At 35.4% G+C, this 13,097-nt stretch overlaps 1 protein-coding gene across 1 annotated transcript in view; it reads right to left on the bottom strand.

Annotated features, from left to right (window-relative positions):
- AKR1D1 (aldo-keto reductase family 1 member D1) overlaps positions 1 to 13,097 on the bottom strand; it is a 136,834-nt gene that overhangs the window by 35,528 nt on the left and 88,209 nt on the right. The gene's annotated exons all lie outside the window — the stretch shown is intronic.

The raw sequence follows: 13,097 nt of genomic DNA, 5'->3' as shown, positions 1-13,097 counted from the left end.
TTCTGGATGGGTGCTAAGTGTCTGAACCTGGATTCGATCCCCAGGTCATCCCAACACTGGGGCTGGTGCTCTCTGTGCTACCTGGCTGCCCCAGTCTTTTTTATTTTTAACTGGGCCTGTGATATCTTTGCTAAAAAGATATTCCAGTGAAGAACTCCCACTAACCAATGCAGGTTGGCACCATCTCTGCAATTTATAGTCTCAGAAAGTTGTCTGTAGACACTAAGTAACAGGCCCATGTTCATACAACCAGTATCCATTATAAGCAAATTTGAATCTAGGTCTCCCTGACTCAAAGGTCAGTTCTCTTCAAGGCTAACTTTCTCTAATCTACCTTTTTGACCTTATTTCATATTGTTCTTCTAACTCAACATGTCATCTCTTGTTTCTGTGCTAATGTACATGATGTTTCCTATGGCTAGAATGCACTCCATTCCTTCATTATCTTTTTTAGTAAATAAGAATAGAGTTTTGGACAATCCAAGATGAAAGAGGAGGAGGAAGATTTGCAGCCCAGCTACCCCCATATCTACTCCAACAATGATCTAAGAAAGATTCCAGATTGATAAATTAAAAGAGAAACTACAGTGGGTCTTTTGTCTAGCCCAAGATTACAAATTTGAATCACTGGACTATTTAAAAGTCCTTTCTCACTGAGAGAGAGAAGAAGGAGGAGGGAGGAGAGGAGAGAGGAACAAGATTGGGTGTGATATTTCATGAAATTATAAGAGCAAACTGTCCAGACAAGAGGGCAAAATGAAAACAGAATGAATCCACCAATTACTTCAGTTAAAGTAAAAAAAAGGGGGGGGGGCAGGAAAAGCAACTATGATCTCAAAAAAACAGCAAAAACATACACAATATAAAAAATAGAGAAAGTATATTTTGCTGAGCCATGAACAATGAACTACTTAACATATATACAGCAAATGGCATAATATCTAAATACTTAAAGGAAAAGTTAAATGAGTTTCAGGAAGAAATAGATAGTAAAATTATAATAGTGAGGGATCTCAATGTACTTCTTTCAGAGCTACACAATTTTAACCAAAAATAAACAAGAAAGAAGTTGAGGAACTGAATAGAATTTTAGAAAAGTTAGATACAAAAAAGGCCTCCAAGGATTTCTGAATAGGGATAGAAAGGAGCACTCTTATTCTCACTGGCACATAACATTTTTTACGAAAAAATGACCATGTATCAGGACATAAAAAACTCCCAGACAAATACTGAAATATTGAACACATAGTTTGCTTTTCACAATGCAAGGAAATTATCTTAAATAAAGGGCCAGAGAGGGAACCAAGATGGTGGAGTAGTAGGAACCAGTATATTAGAGTTTTCCTCCACAAATTCCTCTAAACAGATCAAGAAAACGTACCAGACTAAATTCTGATGGGAAAATCCAGAAAAAGTCATAGTGAGCCATTTAATCAGCCCAGTTAGGCATACAGAGACACATAGGGAAGTTTATAGATACTGGAGTCAGGGTTAGGGCAGGAGCACACTATTCCCAAAGCACTATAGTAACCAGGAAGAAGCTAGCAAGAAGAGGGAGCAGATCCTACCTTAGTTTTGCCAGACCACATTGAGGCACTGTGACAGGGAAAAGTTGGATTTGTACCAGGAATGTAGGGTTGGTATAATATTAGAAAAATTATAAATAGAATTCACCATATTAATAACAAAAACACCAAAATCATATGATTAAATCAATAGATACAGAAAAAGCTTTTGACAAAATACAACACCCATTCCTTTGGAAGCACAAGAAAACACAAGAATAAACCTACCTTTTTACCATAGTAAATAGTATATCAAAAATAAAGAGTTGGCATTTTATGTAATGGGGATAAACCAGAATCTTTTCCAATAAGATCAAGTACAAAGGAAGGATATCCATTGTCACCATTACTTTCAATATACTGTCAGAAATGCTACCTATAGCAACAATTAAAAAAAAAAAGAATTGAAAGAGTAAGTATAGACAAAGATGAAGCGAAAATATAACTTTTTGTAAATGATATGATAGTATATGAAAAATATTTCAGAACCAACTAGAATTTTTTGAGGAACTAATGCAAGAGCTCGAAAAGAGCTTATAAAGGGGGAAGAGCCAAGATGGCAGCATAGAAGCAGGAAAACTCCATATGCTCCCTCCATAACCACCTCAAATACCTAGAAAAAATGACTCTAAACAAACTTTAGGGCTACAGAATCCACAAAGTGATAGAAAGAAACAAACCTCCCACTGAAGAAAGCCTGACAGACAAAAAGGAAGGGTCCATTGCAGAGCACTGGGAGCAGAGCAGAGCCCCGTGTGAGTTTTAGACTCAGGAGCTTCAGTGTGCCCCGACCAGCCACCAGCTGGAGGGACTTCAAGAAAGTGGATCAATAGTAGCTGTGGTGGTTTCCAGAATTATCAACCCATAAATAACAAAGAAAAAGTGAGAGGTCAGTGTAGACCTTGTGGGAACAGGGGGTCTGGGAGTGGGGTCTGGCCTCTACCCCCAGAGGGAGAAGCGGCTGAGGCACAGCGGCCATGCAGCAGCTGCTGCATGTCCGCTTCAGAGCTCCTGGCCTGAAGATTGTAGGGGGACCAATTGACCAGTCTGAGGGGTAATCACTCTTGCTTTAACCTGCTTGGATCTGGATTGCTGTCTAGGTGAAGGTCCTGGGGTGGGTGACCAGGTGCCAGAGCCATTGGAGGCTTCAGAGAGGATACCCAAATAATAGCTCCGGCAGCTGCAAAAACCCCAGTGATTTGGGACAAAGCTCTCCTCTCTGGAAGTAGAGTTCTACTGTGGCAAAAAGCTCAAAAGTCAAGAAATTGAATAGCAACATGAGCAAGCAAAGGAAGCAAGGCAAGCACAGCAATCGAACTTGGGATTACTTTTTTGGGGACAAAAAGGATCAAAGCATGGGAAAGGAGGAAGACAGTGAAGTCAGAACTCCTGCACCAAAAGCTTCCAAAAAAAAAAATATGAACTGGTTACAGGCCATAGACGAGATTAAGAAGGATTTTGAAAACCAAATAAGAGAAGTAGAGGAAAAACTGGGAAGAGAAATGGGAATGATGCAAAATCATGAAAAGAGAGTCAACAATCTGACTGAAGAAAATAACACCTTAAAAAATAGATTAACTCAAATGGCAAAAGAGGCCCAAAAAGGCAATGAGGAGAAGAATGCCTTAAAAAGCTGAATTTGCCAGATGGAAAAAGAATCTCAAAAGCTCATTGAAGAGAATCATTCTTTCAGAATTAGACCGGAGCAAATGGAAGCTAGCGACTTTATGAGAAGTCAAGACACTATTAAAGAGATCCAAACAAATGAAAAAATAGAAAGCAATGTGAAATATCTCATGGGAAAACCACTGACCTGGAAAATAGATCCAGAAGAGATAATTTAAAAATTTTTGGACTACTTGAAAGCCATGATCAAAAAAAGAACCTAGAAATCATCCTTCAAGAAATTCTCAAGGAAAATTGCCCTGATGTTTTCTAACCAGAGGGCAAAATAGAAGTTGAAAGAATCCACCAATCACCTCTTGAAAAAGATCCCAAAAAGAAAACTCTTAGGAATATAATAGCCAGGTTCCAGAGTTCCCAGATCAAGGAGAAAATAATACAATCAGCCAAGAAGAAACAATTTGAATATTGTAGAAACACAATCAGGATAACATAGGATCTGGCAGCTTGTACACTGAGGGATTGAAGGGCTTGGAATATATTCTGGAGATCAAAGGAGCTGGGATTAAAACCAAGAATCACCTACCCAGCAAAACTGAGTACCATGTTTTAGGGGAAAATATGGTCATTCAATGAAATAGAGGACTTTCAAGCATTCTTGATGAAAAATCCAGAGTTGAATAGAAAATTTGACATTCAGATGCAAGAAGCAAGAGAAATATGAGAAGGTAAAAAGGGAAAAGAAATCATAAGGAATTTATCAAAGTTGAACTATTTACATTCATACATGGAAAAACAATAATTGTAACTTATGAAACTTTTCTCAGTATGAGAATTGTAGAAGGGAATATAAATATATATGTTTATATATGTATACATACATATATTTATTTATACAGGAGGGTATATGGGTGTATGAATACATATGTGTATATATTTGTACAGGTATACATAGACAGAGGGCACAGGACCAAGAAAGGGATGATATTTAAAAGGTGAAATTGAGAGGTGAGAGAGGAATATGATGAGAGGAGATAGAGAGAGACAGAATGGGGTAAATTACCTCATATAGAAGAGGCAAGGGAAAACTGTTACAATGGAGGGGAAGAACAGGAAGGCAAAATGGAATGGGTCAACCTTACTCTCATTGAATTTGGCTTAGGGAGGTAATGATATATACACTAAATCGGATATCTCACCCTATAGGATCAGGGGAAGGGGGGGATGATTGAGGAGAGGGCAGGTTAGAGGTTAGCAGGTAGGAAAGTTGGAAGCACCCACTTATGAAAAGGGACAGGGTCAAAGTAGAGAATAGAACAAGTGGGGGAGGGGCGGGATAGGATGTAGGCAAATGAAGTCAGTCTTTCACAATATATCCACTATGGAAATGTTTTGCATAGCTACACATGTACAACCTATACTGAATTGCTTATCTTCCCAGTAAGGGTGGGTGATGACAGAGGAAGGGAAAGAATCTGGAATTCAAAGTTTTAAAATCAAATGTTTTTTTTTTTTTATTTGCAACTGGGAAATAAGATATACAGGCACTGGTGTATAGAGATCCATCTTGCCCTACTGGAAAGTCAGAGGGGGATGGAGGAGGATATAGGAGAGAGAAGATTGGGGAAGGGGGTATACAGTGGGATCACTGTTTGGGGTGGTGGGTAGGGGAAAGATGGGGAGAAAATTTGTAACTCAAAATCTTACGGAAATGAATGATGTAAACTAAAAATAAATATAAAATTTAATTTAAATAAAGAAAAAAAGAGCTTATAAAAGAAATGAGAGCTATGGAGGAGAAAACTGGAAAAAGGATTAACAGCTTAACAGAAGTATAAAACTTATCCTAGTAACAAATTCCGCCTCAGAATAGACCAAATAGAAAGTGAATACTCAAGGAGATTAAAAACTCTTAAAACAAAGTTAAAAGAATGAGAAGACAGAGGAAAAAAGATACCACATATCAAATGCAACTGACATAGAAAATAGGGGGGAAAAAGAGGCAAATTAGACATCATAAGATTTCCTGAGATCCATAACAAAAAAAAAATCTGGATATCATATTTTAATCATTAAAGAAAAATTGCCCCAAAATATTAGAACAAGAGGGCAATGTGAAAGTAAAAAATCACTTCCTGAAAGAAATCATAAAAAGAAAACTCCCAGGAATGTCACTGCCAAAATCCAGAACTTTTAGACAAGTAAAAAAAAAACTGCTAAAACCAGAGATAAAGAAAGAATTTAAAAATCCAGGATACACAGTCTGTACTATACAGAATTTAGCAGCTATCATTTTAAGGCAAAAGATAAAGATCTACAATTGGAATAACTTACCCAGCAAAAATGACTACAATCCAACTAGGGGAAAAAATGAATCTTCAATGAAATAGAGGATTTTTGCATATTCTTTATTAAAAATCAAAGTTGAAAAGGAATTTTGAAATAAAAACATAGTTGTCAAGAAAAATAAAAAGTGAATAATGTGAAGAGACTTTATGAGGACAAACTATTTACATTTTTTTTTAAGCAATCAGGGTTAAGTAACTTGCTCAAGGTTACATGGCCAGTTATTTCTGGGTGTGGTGCTGAGTATCTGAGCCTGGATTTGATCCAGGTCATCCCAACACTGGAGCCAGTGCTCTTACTCGCTGAGCCACCTGGCTGCCCCTAAGCAATTGGGGTTAAGTAACTTGCTCAAGGTTACACGACCAGGTGTTTCTGGGTGGGTGCTAAGTGTCTGAGCCCAGGATTCAATCTCCAGGTCTTCTCAACACTGGAGCTGGTGCTCTTACTCGCTGTGCTACCTGGCTGCCCCAAACTATTTACATTTTAATGGAAAGGGGCTATGTTAAAAAGGTTTATTTGGAATAATAATGTCACAAGAGGTCTTAGAGGTAACTAATTGAGACAGAAGATCAATAAATAGTGTTGCCATGATTAAAGACTTAAGAAAAAAGAAAATGGAGAGGATATATTAGAGTAAAATAGGAGAAGCAATGAGATTTCCTTTTCCCCCAAATTTATTTATTTTTAGTTTTCAACATTCTTTTATAAAATTCAGTTCTAAATTTTTCATCCCTCCCTTCATTCCCAAGACAGCAAGCAATCTAACATAGGCTATACATATATGGTCATATTAAACACGTTTCCACATTAGTCATGTTGTAAAAGAAGCATCAGAACAAAAGGGAAAGCCATGAGAAATTTTTAAAAAATAAAATGAAAAGGAGAAAATGGTATTCTTTAATTGCTCTCCAGAATGGTTGGATCAGTTCACATTGCTCTCCAGAATGGTTAGACCAGTTCACAATTCCACCAACAATTCATTAGTGTTGGAATTTCCCCACATCTTCTCCCAATATTTATCATTTCCCTGCTTTTTCATGTTACTTCAGAATTGTTTTGATTTGCATTTCTCTAACCAATAGTGATTTGGAGCATTTTTTCATAAGACTACAGATAGCTTTAATTTCTTCATCTGAAAACTGCCAGTTCATATCCTTTGAACTTTATCAATTGTTATCAATTAGTAACATATAATAAGGTTGCACAAGTAAAACTACCTGGAAACTTGGAAAGAGGTGAAGAGTGGGCTATACTTCAACTTTTTTTATCTAAAGAGATCCAAAGAGAGCAGAATATACACAAAGTTTGCTGTAGAAATATATTTGATTCAACAGAGATATAGATCAGAACAGAAAGGGTGGGAAGGGAAATATAACAAAGAGAGTAGATTCAGGGAAGAATTTGTCAAAAGCAAAATAAACCACAAATTTAGAAAAAAAGATAGTGGGGAAAAAGTTAAAAAGGAAAAAAATTAAAGGACAGTAACTTGAAAAAAAACAGGGATTGAGGAGTATAAAGGAGAAAATGTATCAAAGATTATAATGGAGAGAAATAATTAATTCATAACTGAATGTGAATGAAATGAACATACTCATAAAAGCCAAGAGGTTAGCAGAATGGATTAGAAAGCAAAATCATACAATATGTTGTTTATATGAAACACACTTGAAAAATAAATATCTCACTCAGAATTAAATGAAGAGGTTAGAACAAAATTTATTATGCCTCAAAAAAATGGAAGTTGCAATTTTCTTTTTTTGTTTGTTTGTTTGGGATTTTTTGGAGGGAGAAAGGTAAGGCAATTGGGATTAAGTGACTTGCCTAAGATCACACAGTTAGTAAGTGTGTTGTGTCTGAGGCCAGATTTGAACTCAGGTCCTCCTAACTCCAGGGCCAGTTCTCTATTCATTGCACCACCTAGCTGCCCTTGAGGTTGCAAATATGATTTTAGACAAGTAACAACACAAATAAATTCAACTAAAAGACAGAAAGTACATTCCACTGAAAATTAATTGAATTTTTTTAGTACTTAACATATATGCACTGACTATCATAGCTTCTAAATACTTAAAGAAAAACTAAATGAATTATAAGGAGAAATAGACATTAACACTATCAGTTAAAAACCTCAATTTACCCCATCAGTTCTAGATAAATATAAAATAAACAAAAATATTAATACTCAGAATAGAATTAAAACAGGTATTAAAAGTCAACTAGAGACAAATCCTAAAGAATGGATGGATTTAAAAAATTAGAGAAATGATAGATGATCTCATTAAAGACACTATTGACATAAGACAATATTACAAAATTGGGGGGGGGGAGGTATAACCAAATCAGTCTCTAGGGGAAAATTTATATCTCTAAACATATTTATTAACAAAATTGCTCAAGAAAATATTAATGAATTGAAAAGGCAATTAAAAATATAGAACACCAAAAAATTTTAAAAATATAATTTATTAAACACCAAAATGGAAATCCTAAAAATTGAACAAGAAAAGAATAAAAGAAAAGAAAGCCTACTGGATTCAGAAATAACACTAGGAGTTATTTTGGGGGGGGGGGAAGGAAACAAATCATTAGCTAATCTGATTAAGAAGCCCCTTCTTTATAATCAGATTAGCTAATGATTTGTCCCGGTACCAAAAATTAAAACAGAATATTCTTTTTTTTTCTTTTTTTTTGGAGGGCAATTGGGGTTGTGACTTGCCCAAGATTTTTGTGTTAGTGAGTTAGTTTTTGTGTTAAGAGTCTGAGGCCAGAGTTCTGAACCCAGGTCCTCCTGACTCCAGGGCCAGTGCTCTATTCACTGTGCCACCTAGCCACCCCCCAAAATATTGTTAAGAAATTAAGAAGTATTAAAAACTTTTGCCCAACCATATAAAAACCCCCTGACAACTTAAATATAAGTATTTATGAAAATTTAAGATATTCAGATAAAAAGAGCAAGAAATTGATCATTTGACAACCTAGTCTCACAAAAGAAATTGACTCTTCAGAAATAAATACCAGATAAAAAACTCTTAGAATCAGATGAATTGACAAATGAATTCTATCAAACACTCAAAAAACATTAATTCTAGTATTGTATAAATTGTTTGCAAAAATAGGAAAAGGATCCTACCAAATTCCTTACATGACATAAATATAATATTTATACCTAAACCATGGAAAGTCAAAAGAGAAAGAGAAAACTATAGACCAAAATCTCTAATGAACATAGATGGAAAAATTTTAAATGACACATTAGCAAAGAGTCTGAAGCAACATATCACAAAGATTATACACTATGAGAGGTTGGATTTATATAGGGAAAACAGGATTTTTAAATATTGTTAAAATAATAAACCTAATTAACCATATTAATAATAAAACAATAAATAAGATTACATCAATAGATACAGAAAAAAGCTTGCTGACAAATTATAACACCCATTTCTGTATAAAAGAAAAACAACTTAGAAAACCAAATAAATGACTCTTTTCTTATCAAGATAAATTATATATATATATATATATATATGTCAAACCAAGATCTACCATTATATATAAAGGAGATAAACTAGAAACCTTTCTAATAAATTCAAGGGTGAAACAAAGATGTCCTCTGTCACCACAAAATGCTGGATATGGCAATATAACAAGAAAAAGAAATTGAAGAAATAACCAAAATTAAAGAAGAAATAAAATTATTACTTTTTACAGATGATATAATGGTGTGCTAAAAGGACTTTAAAGTGTCAACTAAAAATTAATTTAAATAACTTCAGCAAAGTTGTGGGGTATAAAATAAATCCACCCAAATCATTATCATTTCTATATAATATCAATACTATCCAGCAGGAAGAGATCAAAAGAGAAGTTCTATTTAAAATTACTATAGAATATAAAAAATAGTTCAGAGTCTAACTTCCAAGATACACATGAGACATAGGCGAAAAAAAACGACAAACTGCTGGTTATAGAAATAAGAACAGACCTAAATAATTAGAAAAAAATATTAATTGTTTATGGGTAGGATGAGCCAAAATAATAAAAATGATTATGATATTCAAATTAATTTACTTTTCAATGCTATTCCAATCAAATTACAAAAGAAACTGTAATAGAACTAGAAAAAATATTAACTAAATTCACATGGAAGAAAAATAGTCAGGAATCTCAAGAGAAATAATGAAAAGAAATGGGAATGAAGTGGGTCTACTGGTGCCAGATATCAAATTACATTATAAAGCAGTAATTATCACAACAATTTGGTCCTAGTTAAAACGAGGAAGTTGATTTGTGGAACAGATTATGTATATAAGCAAATATATATATCCTAGTAACACAAAGATACAAGCTACTGGAATAAGGACTCACCATATTAAAAAAAAGTGGGAAAATTATACAGTATGATGGAAGGAAGGAAGGGAGTAAGGAAGAAAGGAAGGAAACATTTAGTAAGTGCCTACTTTGTGCCAGACACTGTGCTAAGGGATATATAAACATTATTGCATTTGATCCTCATAGCAATTAACTGCTAGGCTGTGTTTTGCTCTACCAGATCAAATGCTCTTTGAAAACAGTTGTGGAAGAAAATCACTTTTTTTTTGCAAAATCTGTTCAAAGCTTTTGGATTAAAAAAAGAGTTGTCTAAGTTTTGGGACATTGCTTCTTTTGGAAGAGTCTACCAATCTCTAAAATGATAAAAGTATCTTAAATAGGGGAGGCTAGGTGGCACAATGAATAGAGCACCAGTCCTGGAGTCAGAAGGACCTGAGTTTAAATCTGGCCTGAGACACTTAATTAACACTTAATAGCTGTGTGACCTTGGGCAAGTCACTTAACCCCAATTGCCCTGACTTCTCCCATCCAAAAAGCAAAAAAATAAAAGTATCTTAAATACATCAGCATGCAGGAAAAAAAAATTATGTGAGGAGTGGGTCATGATATCCACTAGATCCAGGCATTTCTACAGTGTCTGAATTGAGACTTTCAGTCATAAATCATAAAAGTTACTGAGGGAAGGGCATGCATGCATTTAAGTGTTACTTAAGGGTCACTTAAACCTGGTTGGTTTTAACAGCTGGACACAATCTTCCTGGGCATGGGAGGATACAATGTGTGGGAAACAGAAAAGAGGAAAGGTACTGAGATACATATTTCCTTGCTTCATCATCAAAAAAGACAGTTTAAAATGAAAGTAGCTAAGCTGGATTCTACATAGTTAATAAACAATAAATACAGTGGGATCATATATTCTCTATATGTATTAATGAACTGTATAACAGTAAAGGTGTGGCCCTGGTGAATATCATTTCAAAAAGCCTGCCTGGGGTGGCCAGGTGGCTCAGTGAGTAAGAGCACTGGCCCCAGAGTCGGGATGACCTGGGATCGAATCCAGGCTCAGATACTTAGCACCACACCCAGAAATAACTGGCCATGTAACCTTGAGCAAGTTACTTAACCCCAATTGCTTAAAAAAAAAAAAAGCCTGCCTATTTTCTTCCTATACCTTCATCAAGCATGTACTCAGAGCACATGCAGATTACTTTAAAAAAGTTTGTACAGATGGGAAAGTAGGCATATGGGTTGCTAGTTTATTGATCTTGTTTAGTCTGTTTGTTCCTACCAAACACCTTATATTCATTAATGTGGAACAAGGACAGGTCTTCTGACAGTTTTGTGCTCCAGACTATATCCTTTAGAATGCAAATTCTTTATGATCCTCAGAGACTTTACCTCTATTTCCCAACCCTTTCGTACATGGCAGCACTTGTATATTAATCTAGGGATTTGACACACTTGTGTTTGTGTGTGTGTCTCTCTGTGTAATTATATAATTAGATTCCTGTGGTTTCTGATGTCCCAATGCATGAAGAAAATTCTGATCTCTTCCTTGATTCATTTTAGTGATCACTCACATTAACATGGTTCACTGGTCACACACAAAGGGGGATTAATTCTATATATACATCTATATCTATATAGGATCTATATCTATATATTTACTTGTAACTATAGAATTGAAAGTAATATACATGAAAATAATTTCTGTGTGGGTTAGAAATCCATGGCTTTTCCTGGACACAGGCATCCCTAGATCAGTGGGAACACATGTCCTCAACCCAGGAGTTCCAAGAACACAATTCAGGTGCTTAGCATCAGAACTCCTCCCATTGTTTCAAGGAGAAATAAGTACTAGCCACCACAAGTTCTGGCTATTTAGGCTATCTGGGAGTTTTCCAGCTCATAGCATTTTTTCTATTCTTCTTTGCCTCAATTTTGGGTCTAGGTCTCAAAACAATCTAGGTCATAACTGGCTATAAATTCCTCACTTAATGTTTTTCAACACACAGTTCCCTAACCCAGCAAATGAAACATCTCACAAAACATGCTCATCCCCAGTCTCTTGGTCTTGTCCAATAGTTTGGGAAAATGTTCACGAGCATCCTGGCACGATTACAACGTGTATCCTTTTTATTTTTACTCCAAAGTTTGAGTATTGGCCATGTCCTACATACATCATTTCTGCCTTTGTTAATCCTGACTATTTGGGGTTTTTTTCCTTCACTTTTTACTCTGTCCAACCTCAAAAATATGTTTTGCTTCTGGCCATTGCCTCCTTAAACTTGTCCTCTCTTTTATTAACCCTTTTCCCTTTTCTCTTATTCTCTTCCTTTCCTACTACCTTGTTGAGTGAAATAGATTATTATGCCCATTTCAGTGTGTACACACACACACACACACACACACACACTCCTCTCTCATGAGAATGGGGTTTAAGCATTACCCTCCACCTCCCCTTTCTCCTCTTCTGTAAAAGCTCTTCCTTGCACATATCGTTTATATAAGATAATTACCCCCATTCTTCTTCTCTCTTCCCCTTAGTGCATCCCTCTTTCTCATCCTTTTCTTTTTAGATTATCCGAAAAAAATCACCTCATACCCATGCCTTCTTTCTATGTAGATTCCTTATGATAAAGTTCTTAGGAGTTACATGTGTCATTTTCCCATACAGGAATGTAAACATTTAAACCTTTTTGAGTTCCTTGTGATTTCTCTTTCATATTTACATTTTTATGTTTCTCTTCAATCTTGTGTTTGAATGTCAAATTTTCTATTAATCTCTGTTTTTTTTTTTTCATCAGGAATGCTTGAAAGTCCTCTATTTCATTGAATGTCTACTTTTTTCCCCCTGAAGGTTTATGCTTAGTTTTGCTGGGTAGGTTATTCTTGGTTATAATCCTAGTTCCTATGTCTTCTAGACTATTGTATCCCAAGCCCTGCACTCCTTTAATGTGGAAGCTACTAAATTTTGTGTGATCCTGACTAGGGCAGAATGAAATGTGAATGGTTTCTTTCTGGCTGCTTGTAATACTTTGCCTGGGACCTGGGAGCTCCAGAAATGGGCTATAATATTCCTGGGAATCTTCATTTTGGGATCTCTCTCAGGAAACAATCAGTAGATTCATCCAACTCCTACTTTATCTTCAGGGCTGCTTTCCTTGATAGTTTCTTGAAAGACAACATTTTTCCTTCCTTCCTTCCTTCCTTCCTTCCTTCCTTCCTTCC

Source organism: Petaurus breviceps, unplaced genomic scaffold (assembly GCF_028583685.1).
Source record: "Petaurus breviceps papuanus isolate PSGF00001 unplaced genomic scaffold, PetGlider_PUasm1.0 181, whole genome shotgun sequence".
In the NCBI taxonomy this organism is placed as follows: domain Eukaryota; kingdom Metazoa; phylum Chordata; class Mammalia; order Diprotodontia; family Petauridae; genus Petaurus; species Petaurus breviceps.
Note: the sequence above shows the minus strand (reverse complement) of the source record. Positions and strands in the feature narration are given on the sequence as shown.